Genomic DNA, 18724 nt, shown 5'->3' with positions numbered 1-18724 from the left:
GAACATTCATGCTGACGCCCTCTCTCGCTCTGTTGTGTCATCTGAGGAGGAGGAAGGGGAGCCTCGGCTTATTGTCCCTTCTGAGAGCCTGAGAACCATAGCTCCGGTTTCGCTAGAGTCTGTGCCTCCGGGCAAGACTTTTGTTCCCATCAATCTGCGACCGGAGGTTCTCTCTTGGGCTCATTCCTCCAGGGTGGGTGGACATTTTGGGACAAAAAGGACATCTGAGCTGCTGGCGAGGTCGTACTGGTGGCCACATATGGTTCGTGATGTCAGAGATTACATTCAGGCATGTGTCTCCTGTGCCAAAAATAAATCTCCTCGACAATGGCCAGCAGGGTTACTCTATCCCTTGCCGGTGGCAGACAGGCCCTGGGAGATGGTCGGGATGGACTTTGTGGTGGGTTTGCCCAAGTCTCGTGGCTGTACCATCATTTGGGTTGTCACCGATCATTTTTCTAAAATGGTGCATTTGGTCCCGCTTCCACGGTTACCTTCTGCACAGGCCTTGGCAGCGTTGTTCATAAAACACATCTTCCGCCTACACGGTATGCCGGACAAAATTGTCAGTGACCGGGGTCCCCAGTTTGCGTCTCGGTTCTGGAGAGAGCTTTGTCGTCTTCTCAGCATCGAGTTAAATCTCTCTTCCGCATATCATCCCGAGACGAACGGGTTGGTAGAGAGGGCCAACCAGACCTTGGTCACATATCTGCGACATTTTGTCTCAGCCAGGCAGGATGACTGGGCATCCTTGCTATCATGGGCAGAGTTTGCGCTGAACAACGCCGTGGCCGACTCCACTGGACAAACCTCATTTCTCCTTAACTATGGTCAGCATCCGCGGGTACCTGTGCCTATGCCCGTGTCTTCTGCCGACTCCAGGGTGGCAGACTGGGCTGTGGAAGCACGGGATATTTGGGACCGCACTCAGGATGCCATTCGGGCCTCCAAGGAGAGAATGAGGTCCTCCGCCGATGCACATCAGCGCCCCGCTCCGACCTTTGCTCCTGGCGACTTGGTGTGGCTCTCCGCCCGTAACATCAGGCTGCGAGTGGAGTCCACTAAGTTTGCACCTCGCTACTTGGGTCCTTTTAAGGTCCTCGAACAGGTTAATCTTGTGGTCTATCGTTTAGCCCTTCCGCCACGCCTGGGTATCACCGACACCTTTCATGTGTCCCTCTTGAAACCCATATACATGTCCCGATTTTCCGAGTCATCTGCTGGGACATCGGGTTCGTCTACGGACGATTACGAGGTGAATGCTATTTTGGAGTGCAAGGTGGTACGTGGTAAAAAGTTTTATTTGGTGGACTGGAAGGGTTATGGTCCTGAGGACAGGTCCTGGGAGCCTGCTGAGCACATTCAGGCTCCGCAGCTCATTGCTGCCTTTGAGCGTAGCGAGGTCCAAGGAGGGGGGGGCCCTAGGAGGGGGGATAATGTTAGGGGTCGAGTTCCCGCCTCTGCACAGGGGGAATCTCGGGCCATCTCCGCTGCGGTCTCCCATTCCTCTCCTGCCGCAGTTGTGCCTGCTCAGCGGAGATGTCAGTCCAAGCGTCTTGCTCAGTCCCACTCTGTACAAAGAGTTACTGCTGCCTTTCCTGCTTCTGCCATTGAAGTCAGTGCTGGGCAGCGGCGAGCAGACGCTTCTGCGACTAAGTCCTGCTTTTCTCATTCTGAGCATGCCCTGAGTAAGATCTCTCAGTGGAGATCGAGGGTCACATGGTAGGAAGGTCCTATTGCTGCTAGGACTAACTCCTGCTTTTCACACACTGAGCATGCCCAGGGTAAGATCTCTCAGTGGAGATCTAGGGTCACATGCTCACTTATGGCAGTCTCTCATTGGTCCTTCTAGGAAGGTCTTTTTCTTGCTGCAGCTATATAAGGCTCGCATGGCCGCACGGCCATGCGCTAGTATCAATGCATGACATGAGTTTTGCGCCACTGTGGTCACGCTTGTGTGTATTCAGGGACCCGGCTGAAATAAGCCACTAGAATACCGGCTCCACCGGTGAGGAGATTGTATGTTTGCCTCCTGGACTGCGTGACCACAAGCTGCTATCTGCTCAGCAGTTACTGTGTATTCCTGTGGAGTTTAACAGGACACAGTCCTTTCCTTATAGCGACTCTGTGAAGCAACAGAGTTCGCTTCTACCGCTATATCGTGCTTCTGTTTGCCAGCAGCAGGTTCTATTCCTGCACGGTGGACCCCGGGCTGCGAACGCACCAAATAACATCTCTATATTTACTCGGTGCGTTCCGCCAGCCCTAACAGAGTGAGAGAGAGAAAAGGAGAAATAAAAAGATAGACCAAACTTTTGTACAGTAAGAAGGAAGAGAAATGTGTAAAATTGGAATATATCAGTCAATTACACTTACACTGACACTGCTGTAGCCACCTACCGTATCTCTCTCTTTATTGATGCAACTAAATGTTCATTAACAGTATTTCTGTGCTCTCTGACCTCTATCACTATGCTGTAGTATCAAGAAATTGTGCTGCTTTGCCAGCCCCCATATTTTCTAATGGCTGAGAGATAGTCCCTCATAATTCGCTGCACTAGCCAATGTGATTTGAAAGCTGTAGGGAATTATGGGCAAGCCCGCCTGGCTGCGCCTATGATCATTAATTCACTCTTTAGCAGTATATGAAATGATGCCAGGCATTTTATTGTGGCTGATAAATCAAATTCAAAACTGGTCAAATTTGCAGGGACCTGCGAATTTCAGGAAATTTAACTCAAATTTGATTTGCCGTGGATTGATATTACCATCTCTAATTATAATTCATTGCCAAAGACCGGATATTCTGATTTGCAGAGCAGAAGTGTTCCCTTTTTTTTGTTTAGAATGAAGATGGTAGTATAATTAAGCAATATATTTAAAAGATGTTTTAGTTATTTAAAAAAAACTGGAATAATATCTGAACAATGATTGTTCAAATTTTAATGCTCTCATCATGTTATTATCAATGTAAGAGAATGGGTGGAGTAAGCCTTAATAAAAAAAAAAAAAAAAGAGATCAATGTTGAAATCCTTTTGCTAGCAACAAATAAAATTTTAAGCAGATAGGAAAAAAGTAAGAATGCCCTCAAAAACATACCGTATAAACTCGAGTAAAAACCAACCCAAGTATAAGCCGAGGCACCTAATTTTGCCATGAAAAACTGGGAAAGCGTATTGACTCGAGGATAAGCCAGGTATGCATTGTCCCTTCATCCCCATCCTGGTATGCATGGTTCCTCATTCCTATCCTGGTATGCATGGCCTCCTCATCCCCATCCTTGTGTAAGGAGGTGGCAGGGATCCTCATGTGCTTCCTCTCTCATGAACACCGAGCACATGTCTCACGTGAGGCACCCTGATGTTTTATTTATGTTTTGCTATTGGTGCACTGTAATGCATTTGTCATTTACTGTAATGTGATGTAATGTACTTTAGCTTAGGGATAGATTAGTAAAAAGGGCAGGAGCATAATAGGATTAGAATAGAGTGGGCACATTAGGGATACAGAGTAGGATAGATAAAGGCCCCTTCACATTAAGCGACGCTGCAGCGATACCGACAACGATCCGGATCGCTGCAGCGTCGCTGTTTGGTCGCTGGAGAGCTGTCACACAGACAGCTCTACAGCGACCAACGATGCCGGTAACCAGGGTAAACATCGGGTAACTAAGCGCAGGGCCGCGCTTAGTAACCCGATGTTTACCCTGGTTACCATCCTAAAAGTAAAAAAAACAAACACTACATACTTACCTACAGCCGTCTGTCCTCCAGCGCTCTGCTTCTCTGCACTCCTCCTGTACTGGCTGTGAGCACAGCGGCCGGAAAGCAGAGCGGTGACGTCACCGCTCTGCTTTCCGGCTGACTGACGCTCACAGCCAGTGCAGGAGGAGTGCAGAGCACAGCGCTGGAGGACAGACGGCTGTAGGTAAGTATGTAGTGTTTGTTTTTTTTTACTTTTAGGTTCGTAACCAGGGTAAACATCGGGTTACTAAGCGCGGCCCTGCGCTTAGTAACCCGATGTTTACCCTGGTTACCAGCGAAGACATCGCTGGATCGGTGTCACACACGCCGATCCAGCGATGTCAGGAGGAGTCCAGCGACGAAATAAAGTTCTGGACTTTATTCAGCGACCAACGATCTCCCAGCAGGGGCCTGATCGTTGGTCGCTGTCACACATAACGATTTCATTAACGATATCGTTGCTACGTCACAAAAAGCAACGATATCGTTAACAATATCGTTATGTGTGAAGGTACCTTTAGAGTGTTAGTTAGATACAGGCAGCATAGGGGTTAACCAGATGGGAGGAGTCACAGAGCAGCATAGAGCAGGGGCACCTTGCCCAAGGGCAGAATGTGTGAGCAGAGTGTAACAGGCCATGGGGGATAAGCCTTCAGATGTCAGTAAGGGACCTCCAGGCTGAGAATCATGCAGGTGGTCACCAGCTTATACAGAACTGTTCCAAGGAAGGATGCAAAGCTAGTGGCTGGGATTAGGAGGCAGCTGAGTCAGTGAGCCCATTACCCTATAACTCGCAGCCGACCAGGGAAATGGTAGGAAACTGGTGGGCCTGGGGTACGAGTGGGACAGAGATTGTCAAATAGTGGGTCAGAAATTGACCATGATTGAGACAGAAGTTGCAAGGATTCAGATAGAGGCTGCAATGATATAGGTAGAGATGACAGGAAGAATCGAGTCTGCCCGGACGGCAGGGCAAGATAAGAAGATGCCTCTGTGTTTGAACTGTGCCGCCTATGTGATGAATACGCTGCTGCCTAGTAAAGTTAAACTGTTGGAAAAAGACCTCGTCTCTGAAGTGATTTGGGGAGCTCATGAACATGGAGCTGACATGGCAGAAGTTGTGGGGAATCTGACAGAGCCTGTGAGTATGCTGTGGTGCATGCTTCACATGCAGTACAAGGGACTTTATTTATCTTTTGATGTACAAGGTGTCGGGGTGCTCACTGACTGTTGCTTAACCCCTTCATGACCCAGCCTATTTTAACCTTAAAGACCTTGCCGTTTTTTGCAATTCTGACCAGTGTCCCTTTATGAGGTAATAACTCAGGAACGCTTCAATGGATCCTAGCGGTTCTGAGAATGTTTTTTCGAGACATATTGGGCTTCATGTTATTGGTAAATTTAGGTCAATAAATTCTGTGTTTATTTGTGATAAAAACGGAAATTTGGCAAAAATTTAGAAAATTTCGCAATTTTCACATTTTTAATTTTTATTCTGTTAAACCAGAGAGTTATGTGACACAAAATAGTTAAAAAATAACATTTCCCACATGTCTACTTTACATCAGCACAATTTTGGAAACAAAATTTTTTTTTGCTAGGAAGTTATAAGGGTTAAAATTTGACCAGCGATTTCTCATTTTTACAACGAAATTTACAAAACCATTTTTTTTAGGGACCACCTCACATTTGAAGTCAGTTTGAGGGGTCTATATGGCTGAAAATACCCAAAAGTGACACCATTCTAAAAATTGCACCCCTCAAGGTGCACAAAACCACATTCAAGAAGTTTATTAACCCTTCAGGTGCTTTACAGCAGCAGAAGCAACATGGAAGGAAAAAATAAACATTTAACTTTTTAGTCACAAAAATGATTTTTCAGCAACAATTTTTTTATTTTCCCAATGGTAAAAGGAGAAACTGAACAACGAAAGTTGTTGTACAATTTGTCCTGAGTACGCTGATACCTCATATGTGGGGGTAAACCACTGTTTGGGCGCACGGCAGGGCTTGGAAGGGAAGGAGCGCCATTTGACTTTTTGAATGAAAAATTGGCTGCACTCTTTAGCGGACACCATGTCACGTTTGGAGAGCCCCCGTGTGCCTAAAAATTGGAGCTCCCCCACAAGTGACCCCATTTTGGAAACTAGACGCCCCAAGGAACTTATTTAGATGCATAGTGAGCCCTTTAAACCCCCAGGTGCTTCACAAATTGATCCGTAAAAATGAAAAAGTACTTTTTTTTCACAAAAAAATTCTTTTAGCCTCAATTTTTTCATTTTCACATGGACAACAGGATAAATTGGATCCTAAAATTTGTTGGGCAATTTCTCCTGAGTACACCGATACCTCACATGTGGGGGTAAACCACTGTTTGGGCACATGGTAAGGCTCGGAAGGGAAGGAGCGCCATTTGACTTTTTGAATGAAAAATTATCTCCATCGTTAGCGGACACCATGTCGCGTTTGGAGAGACCCTGTGTGCCTAAACATTGGAGCTCCCCCACAAGTGACCCCATTTTGGAAACTGGATCCCCCAAGGAACTTATCTAGATGCCTAGTGAGCACTTTAAACCCTCAGGTGCTTCACAAATTGATCCGTAAAAATGAAAAAGTACTTTTTTTTCACAAAAAATTTCTTTTCGCCTCAATTTTTTCATTTTCACATGGGCAATAGGATAAAATGGATCCTAAAATTTGTTGAGCAATTTCTCCCGAGTACGCCGATACCTCATATGTGGGGGTAAACCACTGTTTGGGCACACGGCAGGGCTCGGAAGGGAAGGCGCGCCTTTTGACTTTTTGAATGGAAAATTAGCTCCAATTGTTAGCGGACACCATGTCGCGTTTGGAGAGCCCCTGTGTGCCTATGCATTGGAGCTCCCCCACAAGTGACCCCATTTTGGAAACTAGACCCCCCAAGGAACTTATCTAGATGCATAATGAGCACTTTAACCCCTTCACCCCCGGAGCTTTTTCCGCTTTTTCATTTTCGTTTTTTGCTCCCCTCCTTCCCAGAGCCATAACTTTTTTGTTTTTCCATCAATATGGCCATGTGAGGGCTTATTTTTTGCGGGACGAGATGTACTTTTGAATGATACCATTGATTTTACCATGCCATGTAACAGAAAAAGGGAAAAAAATTCCAAGTGTGATGAAATTGCAAAAAAAAGTGCAATCTCACACTTGTTTTTTGTTTGGCTTTTTTGCTAGGTTCACTAAATGCTAAAACTAACCTGCCATTATGATTCTCCAGGTCATTACGAGTTCATAGACACCAAACATGTCTAGGTTATTTTTTATCTAAGTGGTGAAAAAAAATTCCAAATTCTGCTAAAAAAAAAAAAAAAAAATGCGCGATTTTCCGATACCCGTAGCGTCTCCAATTTTCGTGATCTGGGGTCAGGTAAGGGCTTATTTTTTGCGTGCCGAGCTGGCTGGCGTTTTTAATGATACCATTTTGGTGTAGATACGTTCTTTTGATCGCCCGTTATTGCATTTTAATGCAATGTCGCGGCGACCAAAAGAACGTAATTTTGGCGTTTTGATTTTTTTTCTCGCTACGTCAGGGCTAGTTAAATGCCGCTGTCAGCTCTTGATGGCGGCATTTAACTAGTTAATGGGCGCGGGCGGATCGCGATTCCGCTCGCGCTCATTGCGCGCACAAAACTGTACAAAACAGCTGACATGTCGCGGCTTTGAGGTGGGCTCACCGCCGGAGCCCACCTCAAACAGGGGATCTGCCAGCTGACGTACTATTCCGTCAGCTGGCAGAAAGGGGTTAAACCCCCAGGTGCTTCACAGAAGTTTATAATGCAGAGCCATGAAAATAAAAAATAATTTTTGTTTTCTCAAAAATGATTTTTTAGCCTGGAATTTCCTATTTTGCCAATGGTAATAGGAGAAATTGGACCACAAATGTTGTTGTTCAGTTTGTCCTGAGTACGCAGATACCCCATATGTGGGGGTAAACCACTGTTTGGGCGCACGGCAGGGCTCAGAAGGGAAGGCACGCCATTTGGCTTTTTAAATGGAAAATTAGCCCCAATCATTAGCGGACACCATGTCGCGTTTGGAGAGCCCCTGTGTGCCTAAACATTGGAGATCCCCCACAAATGACCCCATTTTGGAAACTAGACCCCCAAAGGAACTAATCTAGATGTGTGGTGAGCACTTTGAACCCTCAAGTGCTTCACAGAAGTTTATAACGCAGAGCCATGAAAATAAAAAATAAAAATCTTTTCTCAAAAATGATTTTTTAGCCCACAATTTTTTATTTTCCCAAGGGTAACAGGAGAAATTTGACCCCAAAAGTTGTTGTCCAGTTTCTCCTGAGTATGCTGATACCCCATATGTGGGGGTAAACCACTGTTTAGGCACATGCTGGGGCTCGGAAGTGAAGTAGTGACGTTTTGAAATGCAGACTTTGATGGAATGCTCTGCGGGCATCACGTTGCGTTTGCAGAGCCCCTGATGTGGCTAAACAGTAGAAACCCCCACAAGTGACCCCATTTTGGAAACTAGACCCCGAAAGGAACTTATCTAGATGTGAGGTGAGCACTTTGAACCCCCAAGTGCTTCACAGAAGTTCATAACACAGAGCAGTGAAAATAATAAATACGTTTTCTTTCCTCAAAAATATTTTTTTAGCCCAGAATTTTTTAATTTTCCCAAGGGTAACAGGAGAAATTTGACCCCAATATTTGTTGTCCAGTTTCTCCTGAGTATGGTGATACCCCATATGTGGGGGTAAACTACTATTTGGGCACTTGCCGGGGCTCGGAAGTGAAGTAGTGACGTTTTGAAATACAGACTTTGATGGAATGCTCTACGGGCGTCACATTGCGTTTGCTGAGCCCCTGATGTGACTAAACAGTAGAAACCCCCCACAAGTGACCCCATTTCGGAAACTAGACCCCGAAATGAAATTATCTAGATATGTGGTGAGCACTTTCAACCCCCAAGTGCTTCACAGAAGTTTATAACGCAGAGCCGTGAAAATAATAAATACGTTTTCTTTCCTCAAAAATAATTATTTAGCCCAGAATTTTTTATTTTCCCAAGGGTTACAGGAGAAATTGAACCACAAAAGTTCTTGTCCAGTTTCTCCTGAGTAAGCTGATACCCCATGTGTGGGGGTAAACCACTGTTTGGGCACACGTCGGGGCTCAGAAGGGAAGTAGTGACTTTTGAAATGCAGACTTTGATGGAATGGTCTGCGGGCGTCACGTTGCATTTGCAGAGCCCCTGGTGTGCCTAAACAGTAGAACCCCCCTCAAGTGACCCCATTTTGGAAACTAGACACCCAAAGGAACTTATCTAGATATGTGTGAGCACTTTCAACCCCCAAGTGCTTTACAGAAGTTTATAACGCAGAGCCGTGAAAATAATAAATACGTTTTCTTTCCTCAAAAATAATTTTTTAGCCCAGAATTTTTTATTTTCCCAAGGGTTACAGGAGAAATTGGACCACAAAAGTTCTTGTCCAGTTTCTCCTGAGTAAGCTGATACCCCATGTATGGGGGGTAAACCACTGTTTGGGCACACGTCGGGGCTCAGAAGGGAAGTAGTGTCTTTTGAAATGCAGACTTTTATGGAATGGTCTGCGGGCGTCACGTTGCGTTTGCAGAGCCCCTGGTGTGCCTAAACAGTAGAAACACCCCACAAGTGATCCATTTTGGAAACTAGACCTCCCAAGGAACTTATCTAGATATGTGGTGAGCACTTTGAACCCCCAAGTGCTTCACAGACGTTTACAACGCAGAGCCGTGAAAATAAAAAATCACTTTTCTTTCCTCAAAAATGATGTTTTAGCAAGCAATTTTTTATTTTCTCAAGGGTAACAGGAGAAATTGGACCCCAGTAATTGTTGCGCAGTTTGTCCTGAGTACACTGATACCCCATATGTGGGGGTAAACCACTGTTTGGGCACACGTCGGGGCTCGGAAATGAGGGAGCACCATTTGACTTTTTGAATACAAGATTGGCTGGAATCAATGGTGGCGCCATGTTGCGTTTGGAGACCCCCTGATGTGCCTAAACAGTGGAAACCCCTCAATTCTAACTCAAACACACCCCAAACCCTTATCCCAACTGTAGCCGTAACCCTAATCACAACCCTAACCCCAACACACCCCTAACCACAACCCTAACCCCAACACACCCCTAACCCTAACCACAACCCTAATTCCAACCCAACCCTAACCCTAAGGCTATGTGCCCACGTTGCGGATTCGTGTGAGATCTTTTAGCACCATTTTTGAAAAATCCGCGGGTAAAAGGCACTGCGTTTTACCTGCGGATTTACCGCGGATTGCCAGTGTTTTTTGTGCGGATTTCACCTGTGGATTCCTATTGAGGAACAGGTGTAAAACGCTGTGGAATCCGCACAAAGAATTGACATGCTGCGGAAAATACAACGCAGCGTTTCCGCGTGGTATTTTCCGCACCATGGGCACAGCGGATTTGGTTTTCCATATGTTTACATGGAACTGTAAACCTGATGGAACACTGCTGCGGATCCGCAGCCAAATCCGCACCGTGTGCACATAGCCTAATTCTAAAGGTATGTGCACACGCTGTGGAAAACGCTGCGGATCAGCAGCAGTTTCCCATGAGTTTACAGTTCAATGTAAACCTATGGGAAACAAAAATCGCTGTACACATGCTGCAGAAAAACTGCACGGAAACGCAGCGGTTTACATTCTGCAGCATGTCACTTCTTTCTGCGGATTCCGCAGCGGTTTTACAACTGCTCCAATGGAAAATCGCAGTTGTAAAACCGCAGTGAAATGCGCAGAAAAACCGCGGTAAATCCACAGCGGTTTAGCACTGCGGATTTATCAAATCCTCTGCGGAAAAATCCGCAGAGGACCAGAATACGTGTGCACATCCCGAACCCTACCCCTAACCCTAACCCTACCCCTAACCCTACCCCTAACCCTACCCCTAACCCTACCCCTAACCCTAACCCTACCCCTAACCCTAACCCTACCCCTAACCCTACCCCTAACCCTAACCCTAGTTCTTACCCCAACCTTAGTGGAAAAAAAAAATTCTTTATTTTTTTATTGTCCCTACCTATGGGGGTGACAAAGGGGGGTCATTTACTATTTTTTTTATTTTGATCACTGAGATAGGTTATATCTCAGTGATCAAAATTCACTCTGGAACGAATCTGCCAGGCGGCAGATTCGGCGGGCGCCCTGCACATGCGCCCGCCATTTTGGAAGATGGCGGCGCCCAGGAAAGAAGACGGACGGACCCCGGGAGGCTAGGTAAGTATAAGGGGGGGAAGATCAGGGCACGGGGGGGGGGGCGTCGGCGCACGGGGGGGGTGGATCGAAGCATGGGGGGGTGGATCGGAACACGGGGAGGTGGAGGTGGGGGATCGCTGTGCGGGGGGGTGGATCGGAGCACAGTGGGGGGATCGCTGTGTGGGGGGGAGGATCGGAGTGCGGGGGGTTTGAATGGAGCACGGGGGGTGTGATTGGAGCATGGGGGGAGCGGACAGGAGGATGGGGGAGCGGAGCACAGGACGGAGGGGAGCGGACCACAGATCGGAGGGCTGGGGGGAGATCGGTGGGGTGGGGGCACATACGTGTTTCCAGCCATGGCCGATGATATTGCAGCATCGGCCATGGCTGGATTGTAATATTTCACCAGTTTTTTAGGTGAAATATTACAAATCGCTCTGATTGGCAGTTTCACTTTCAACAGCCAATCAGAGCGATCGTAGCCACGGGGGGTGAAGCCACCCCCCCTGGGCTAAACTACCACTCCCCCTGTCCCTGCACGCCGGGTGAAATGGGAGTTAACCCTTTCACCCGATCTGCAGGGACGCGATCTTTCTGTGACACAGCATATGCGTCACAGGTCGGATTGGCACCGACTTTCATGACGCATACGCTGTGTCACAGGTCGGGAAGGGGTTAATGAACTCGCCCATGACTACCACCCCGTGCCACCTTGTTACACTTGTATGCATGGCTCCTCATCCCTATTCCGGTATGCATGGTTCCTCATCACCATCCTGGTATCCATGGTTCGTCTTCCCTATCCTGGTATGCATGGTCCCCTCATCCCTATCCTGGTATGCATGGTTCCTTATCCCTATCCTGGTATCCATGGTTCCTCATCCCTATCCTGGTATGCATAGCCTCTTCATCCCCATCCAGGTATGCATGGCCTCATCATCCCCATCCTGGTATGAATGGCACCCTCAACTCTATCCTGGTATGCATGGCACCCTTATCCCTATCCTTGTATACATGGCACCATAAGAAAGGCATAAAAAAACCATCCTACTTACCATCCCTGTGCTTCTTCACATCACTTTGTTCCGATGCCAGCAGCAGTGACCAGGCAATCATGTGCTCCCGCTACTTAAGGGAATGAATATTCACTTCACTCCACGCCTATGGGAATGGAGTCAGGTGAATATTAATTTCTCTTACACATGATCACCCAGCCACTGCTGGAAACCAGGGAGATTGTTCCAAACATCTTGGTGAACTAACCACAGATCTTCTGTAGATGTAGTTTTTTCAACCTCGTAGAATAAAGGTAACTGGGCACCAATTTTTAACGTTCTCTGGTGATTATCCTGATTAATCAACTTCTTGTAGGATACTCCAGTGTGGTGCACTGCTGAAAATAGCAAAAAGAATTCAACGGAAAAGCAGTACTCCCCCGATCCTTAGGCTAAAAGTCCTTTATTGTATACAAATGGACATGCAGGTAAATAAAAGGGAGTTAGGCGGTGAGAAGAACACAGACTACGTCCGTTTAATGTCTGACTGACTCTTCTACGGGTCTGGGAGAATGGACTCGTAGAAGTGTCAGCGAGACATGAAGTGGCCATAATCTGTTCCTCCCTACGTGCTGCTAAAATGATGTCCAGATGTATGCAGTAAGGGACTTTTAACCAAAGGATCGGGTGAGTGCTGCTTTTCTGTTGAATACTTTTTGAACTTCTGTGGATGTAGCATTGCTCAAATCCTTCTGCCTATTCATGTAATACTAGACAGACTCAATGATGAAGAGATCAGGGCTCTGCAGGGCCACATAATTAATTCCAGGACCCCTTGTTATTTTATGGTGATGACATTTCTTAATGACATTTGCTTAAGTTTGGGGTGGTTTTCATAATTTCAGGCTGTGGTAACTATTTAGAGAAGATTAATAAATTTGTGGACTCTAGGCTGCAGCCAATGATTGTGGAACTACCTTTGTTCATAAAAGACACTAATGAATTTTTGAAAAAAGTTGATGGCCTTAATATTGGTGTCGACACCCTTTTGGTGTCATGTGATGTGGAAAGTTTATATACCAATATTCTCCATAATGATGGAGTCCAGGCAGTAAAATACTTCCTGGGATCATCGCTTCTACCCAAACCCATGAGAACATTTATTATTCAACTACTTGAGTTCTCATTATCAAAAATGTTTTTTCTATTCAAGGGGTCCCTCTACCTACAGCACCAGGGCACTGCAATGGGTGCTTCATTTGCACCAGCTTATGCAAATTTATTCCTGGGGCTGTGGAAGAGGGACCTCTTTCTATCTGGACTTGGCCCGGTGGACCGCATCCCATTGTGGGTGCGGTTAATTGATTACATGTTTTTCATTTGACAGGGCTCGGTGGAATCTCTTCAGGGTTTTATGTTACAATTAAATCAAAATTCTCGTAATTTGCATCTTACATATAAATTTGACGCAAATAAGATGGAGTTCTTGGATGTAAGCGTCTATAGAGGAGGTGACAATTGTCTTTATACTAATATCTTCCGTAAGACAACGGCAGTGAACTCCCTCCTTCAGGCTGCATCCTCCCATCCCCCTGCAATGATAAACTCTGTCCCTATAAGACAGTTTTTGCGCTTGCGGAGGATTTGTTCTGATGAGATGGAATTTCAAAAACAGGCTTCAGATTTAAAAGAAAGATTTAAAGAACAAGGGTCTAGCCGACGATGGATAAAAAGAGGCTATAATCGAGGAAAAAACACTACTTGACATCAAGCCTTATATGGCACGAAGCCGTCAAAATCCAATCAGATGGTCAGATTTATCACTCAATGCTACAGACAAATGGAGATGATGAGATCTCAATTGATTAAATCATGGGGAATACTTAAAGCTGATCCAATCCTGTCACAGTATGTTGGTGAAAAGCCTAACATTACATATAGAAGATCTAGGAATTTGAGGCACTGTTTAGTGAAGAGCCATTATAAACCCAATCCGGCATCCACCTCATTTTTAGCGAATGCCAAATGTCCGTTAGGGGGTAAATCGTGTGGCAAATGTGTCGCTTGCCCGAATATTGTAAAGGCCAAAACTTTTAGTAATTATAATGGAACGAGCACATTTAAAATCAGACACGCCATAGCATGCACTGCGAAGGCCGTGATTTATTATGCCACCTGCCCATGCCCCTTAATCTATGTAGGTATGACTACGAGACATTTGGAAGTACGTGTTCGTGAACACGTACTGGGGATACAAGCCGCAAAGGAGACTGAGGACTTTTCGCTATTGAAAACCATCCCTAAACAATTTAGAATCCATCATAACTGTGATTCGTCCCAATTGAAAGTCATTGATATTGATACCACTGAATTAAATGAACGGGGAGGGGAAATTAGTATACCCTTGGCAAAAATGAAGACCAAATGGATCTGGACCCTAGACACAGTATCTCCGAAGGGTCTAAATGAGAACTTAAGCTTTGTTCCTTTTCTGTAAACCACTGTTATTTTAAACAACTTTTTAACCTGTTTTTATGGTATTGTGATTTTAATTTATTTTAATTTAAATTTTAAATTTTTAGTGATATTTTCACTTACCTTGTGCAAACCATATTTCCCGGATGTTCTGTGTTGCTGGTATTCTTGGGTGGACTGGCCTTCTATGCCCCGGATCGTAGAGGAAGATGGAATTTTCGGATCGGAGCATTTGGACTGAATTCAATATTACCTATGACTGAAGATAAAAGATATATGGATTATATTATACATTTGGATACTTAAAATCCACTTTGTAAATACCAGATTGATATTTGGTTTAAAAAAAATGTTTCTTTATTTATTTTTGTATTACTTTTTATTTTATTTTTATTTATTTTTTATTATTTTTCATATTTTATTTTTTATTATTTTCTTATTATTTATTTTTATCTTTTTCATATCTATTATTTTTATTATACATTTTTTATAATAATTTCTATTATTGTTTATTTATTTTGTTGGAGATTTATATAATTTTTCTATTTTTTGCTATTAATTTTCCCTTATTATGTATTATTATTGCTTATTATTTATTATTATTTTTTAATTTTAATTATGATTTATTTTTGATTTTTTATTATCATTTATGATTTATTTAATTTGTATTATTTTTTTGAATTTTTGTTATTGTGCATTATAGATATATAATTGATGTATTGTTTCATCATAATTATATTTTTGATTCATTTGATGTATAAATTTGTCAGAGTTCGTTTATCTACTTATATGGATATTTGCCTCATATTCTCATATTTGTTTAAGTAACATTATGAGGCTTATGATTCCATTTGTTAGTAGTCAGTTCATTTTATCCATGCAGCCCATTATACCAATACGTAAGATATTCTGCGTTGTTGTACATATCCCTGTTTTCTAATCCTCCTAGACCGTGCTCCTGGTAGCGCGCGTGCTCTGTCTGTGGTCTGGAGTCCTGGCACGCCGCGTCCCCGTGTCCTTGGCAATGTCGGGTACACGGCTCTCGTACGTCTGGTCACGTGGCGCAGGTGCTGGGACTTCCGGATCCTCCTGACTGTGCACGCGCCAAATATGCTCGGACCACGGTGGTAGGAGGATGTTTGGTATAAATAGACCCCCAATTTTAAGGGTATGTGCACACGTTGCGGATTCTCTGCGGATCCACAGCATTTTTTGCAGTGCAGATACGCTGCAGATCCACAATTGATTTACAGTACAATGTAAATCAATGAGAAAAAAAAATGCTGTGCACACTTTGCGGAAAATCCACTGTGGAAAAGCTGCGGTTTAAAATAAGTAGCATGTCACTTCTTTTTTGTGAATCTGCAGCATTTTTGTACCCATTCCATTATAGAAAACGGCAGGGATAAAAAACGCAGCAAATCCGCAAGAAAACAGCAGCAAAAACGCACAAAAAACGCTGTGGAACCCCACAAAAAACGCGACAAATCCGCAGGTGCGTTTTCTGCCAGGAGAGGCAGAATCCGCACCAGAAATTCCTAAGCCTAATCCGCAACGTGTACACATAGCCTTACAATAGCCATGCCCTGATGAAGGATAGCTTCCGAAACGCGCGTCGGGGTGCACTAATACATGATGTGGCGACTCATCAAGGTAGATATTGAGTACTTTTTATCCCTCTGCCTGCACATCGCACTTTCAGTTTATTGGTACACTTGCTGTGTGACTAGGTTTTGACATATGAATTGCTACTTTGCACATTGCACTTTGGATAATATACTATACTCTATTTGGACCTGTTATTGCACCTACAAATTATCTGAGTATATAGTTATATATTTACACCAGTTTTGGGTGTGAATTGCTGCTTTGCACATTGCACTTTTTGGATATATATATATATATATATATGTATTAATATATATATATCTAATATATAATTGCCTAGAATACTACTTCCTGCAATTTGTGCCAACTTCCTGTCCGGAGCTAATGTGCGGAGATAATGTCCGGAGCTAATGTCCGGAGCTAATGTCCGGAGATAAGTGACGTCAACAGTGTCCAGTGTCTGATTGGTTGCTGCCTGCTGCGAGCGACCAATCAGAAACGTGCCGTACTGTGACACACTCCGCCCGCCATTTTGGTGTGATTTTTGAATTTTTACCTCACAGCAAGTTTCTACTGCGTGGAGGCGGGCCCAGTGACGTTGTTCTTCAAGCTCCTGCCGAATTTCGTCAAAAAAATGATAATACCATTTACCAAAACTATATATATTTAGTTGTGAAGTGGTTCAGTGACATTTTCACACCAATTTTGAACTTTTGTTTGGTGTTTTCTCCATATACTGCCTATTATTCACTGACTGTTATACTGAGAGACTGCCGTTTATTAACCTCTTCTTTGCCACATTGGGTATATTGCTCTATTATTTGCCACATAAGGACATTGTCCATTATTGCCCAGCAATTTCTTAAATAACAAGAATTGTCAAGAGCTGGTGAGTGCAGCCATTTTTTGTTCTTTCTTACTATTATTAATTAATTGTATTATTCTTACATTTGAATAAATAAAGTATATATGGATTCTAGACTCCCGATTCTTTAGAATCGGGCTGCCATCTAGTATATATATATATATATATATATATATATATATTTATATTTATTACTGTTGCTTGGTTATTTTTGCACAATTTTCACTTTTGAGGGATTTATTCATATATCAATTGGGTCGGCCAGTACTTTTTAGGCTGTGAAACAACTATATGTGTTGTTCATAGTCCTGTTATGCGCACAGACATTTGCAGTTTTATTATGCCATCAAAATTAAATAAAGGCATTTTATAATATATTCCTGTGTGGTGCCTCCCTGGTAATCTATAGATTGGTTGCTGAGCTGTTCTTCCTGGTTTGGTGGTTTTCACTTTTTCATAGAGCACTGGATTATTGTATCTGTACTCTTACACTTTTTTTATATTGTTTTATATATTTTATTGGAGCAATTGTCGGTGCATCTGTGGTTTTAACAGACTCAATGATGAAGAGATCAGGGGTGTGCAGGGCCACATAATTAATTCCAGGACCCCTTGTTCTTTTTTTATGGTGAAGACATTTCTTAATGACATTGGCGTAAGTTTTGGGGTGGTTTTCCTGATGCAGAATAAATGTGGACTCAATCAGATACCTCGCTGATGGTATTGAACAATTGATAAGATTCTGTATTTCTCAACATTGAGAACATCGTTAATCCTGATCAAATTCCCAACTCCATCTGAAATGCAGCCTAAACTTGCAAAGAACCTCCACCATGTTTCACTGTTGCCTACATATACTCATTATTTGATTGCTCTTCAGCATTTCCATGAAGAAACTGTCTTTTGTTACTGTCAAATATTTCAAATTTTAACTAAGGAGCATCTGATACTATTTTCAGCACTCATATGCAGTTCCTATGCTTTGATACATAGTTGAGTCTCTTTGCCTTGTTTCCATGTGGACTGTATGGTTTTTGGTGTCAATTCAATGAAGACCACTTTTGGCCAGACTTCTCTGCACAATAGATGTGTAACTGGGTCATAGTAAAAAGCAAATGTATATATTCAAGTGGAATTGAATTCTACAAAAATCCATATTCTTTAGAATGCTGTTTAGAACAAAATATATATTTATTTAACACCTTATGAACTGAAAAAGCCATCAGTTTTTTTATTTTTACATAGCTATAGCTATATAAAAAAGTGTTTTTTTTTGTGGGACGGGCTGTGGTTATGAATGACACAATTAATACAGTGTATTAAATAACAGTAAACAAAATGCAAGAGGGATACATTGGTGAAAAACACACAATTCTGCCATTGTGTTTTGGGTTTTGATTTGTTGACTTTCTTGTAAAAATGGCCTGGTAATATGACTCTTCAGGTCTGTATGAATATGGCAATACCAAATTTGTATATATATATTTTTACAATATTAGAGGTTTTTTCTTTTAAAACTTTCAAAAACAAATTTAGTGAAGGTCTTCTTCACAGAAGTACCAACATGATTGTCAAGGGGTCCTTCAAAAAGCTCTCCAGTGATTGAAAGAGGCATCTAAATTGTTAATAGCATATATTGGAGCTAGCTTAAGTGGCTGCTGTTAAAAGCAGATGCCAGTAATACAATTGAGTTGACATTAGTAGACATCTGCTACGTGTGCAGCAGACTCAGCTCCTGAGTACCCTTCATACATCCGTACAGGTATATCCATTAACGCTAA

This window comes from Ranitomeya imitator, chromosome 1 (assembly GCF_032444005.1).
Source record: "Ranitomeya imitator isolate aRanImi1 chromosome 1, aRanImi1.pri, whole genome shotgun sequence".
In the NCBI taxonomy this organism is placed as follows: Eukaryota; Metazoa; Chordata; class Amphibia; order Anura; family Dendrobatidae; genus Ranitomeya; species Ranitomeya imitator.
Note: the sequence above shows the minus strand (reverse complement) of the source record.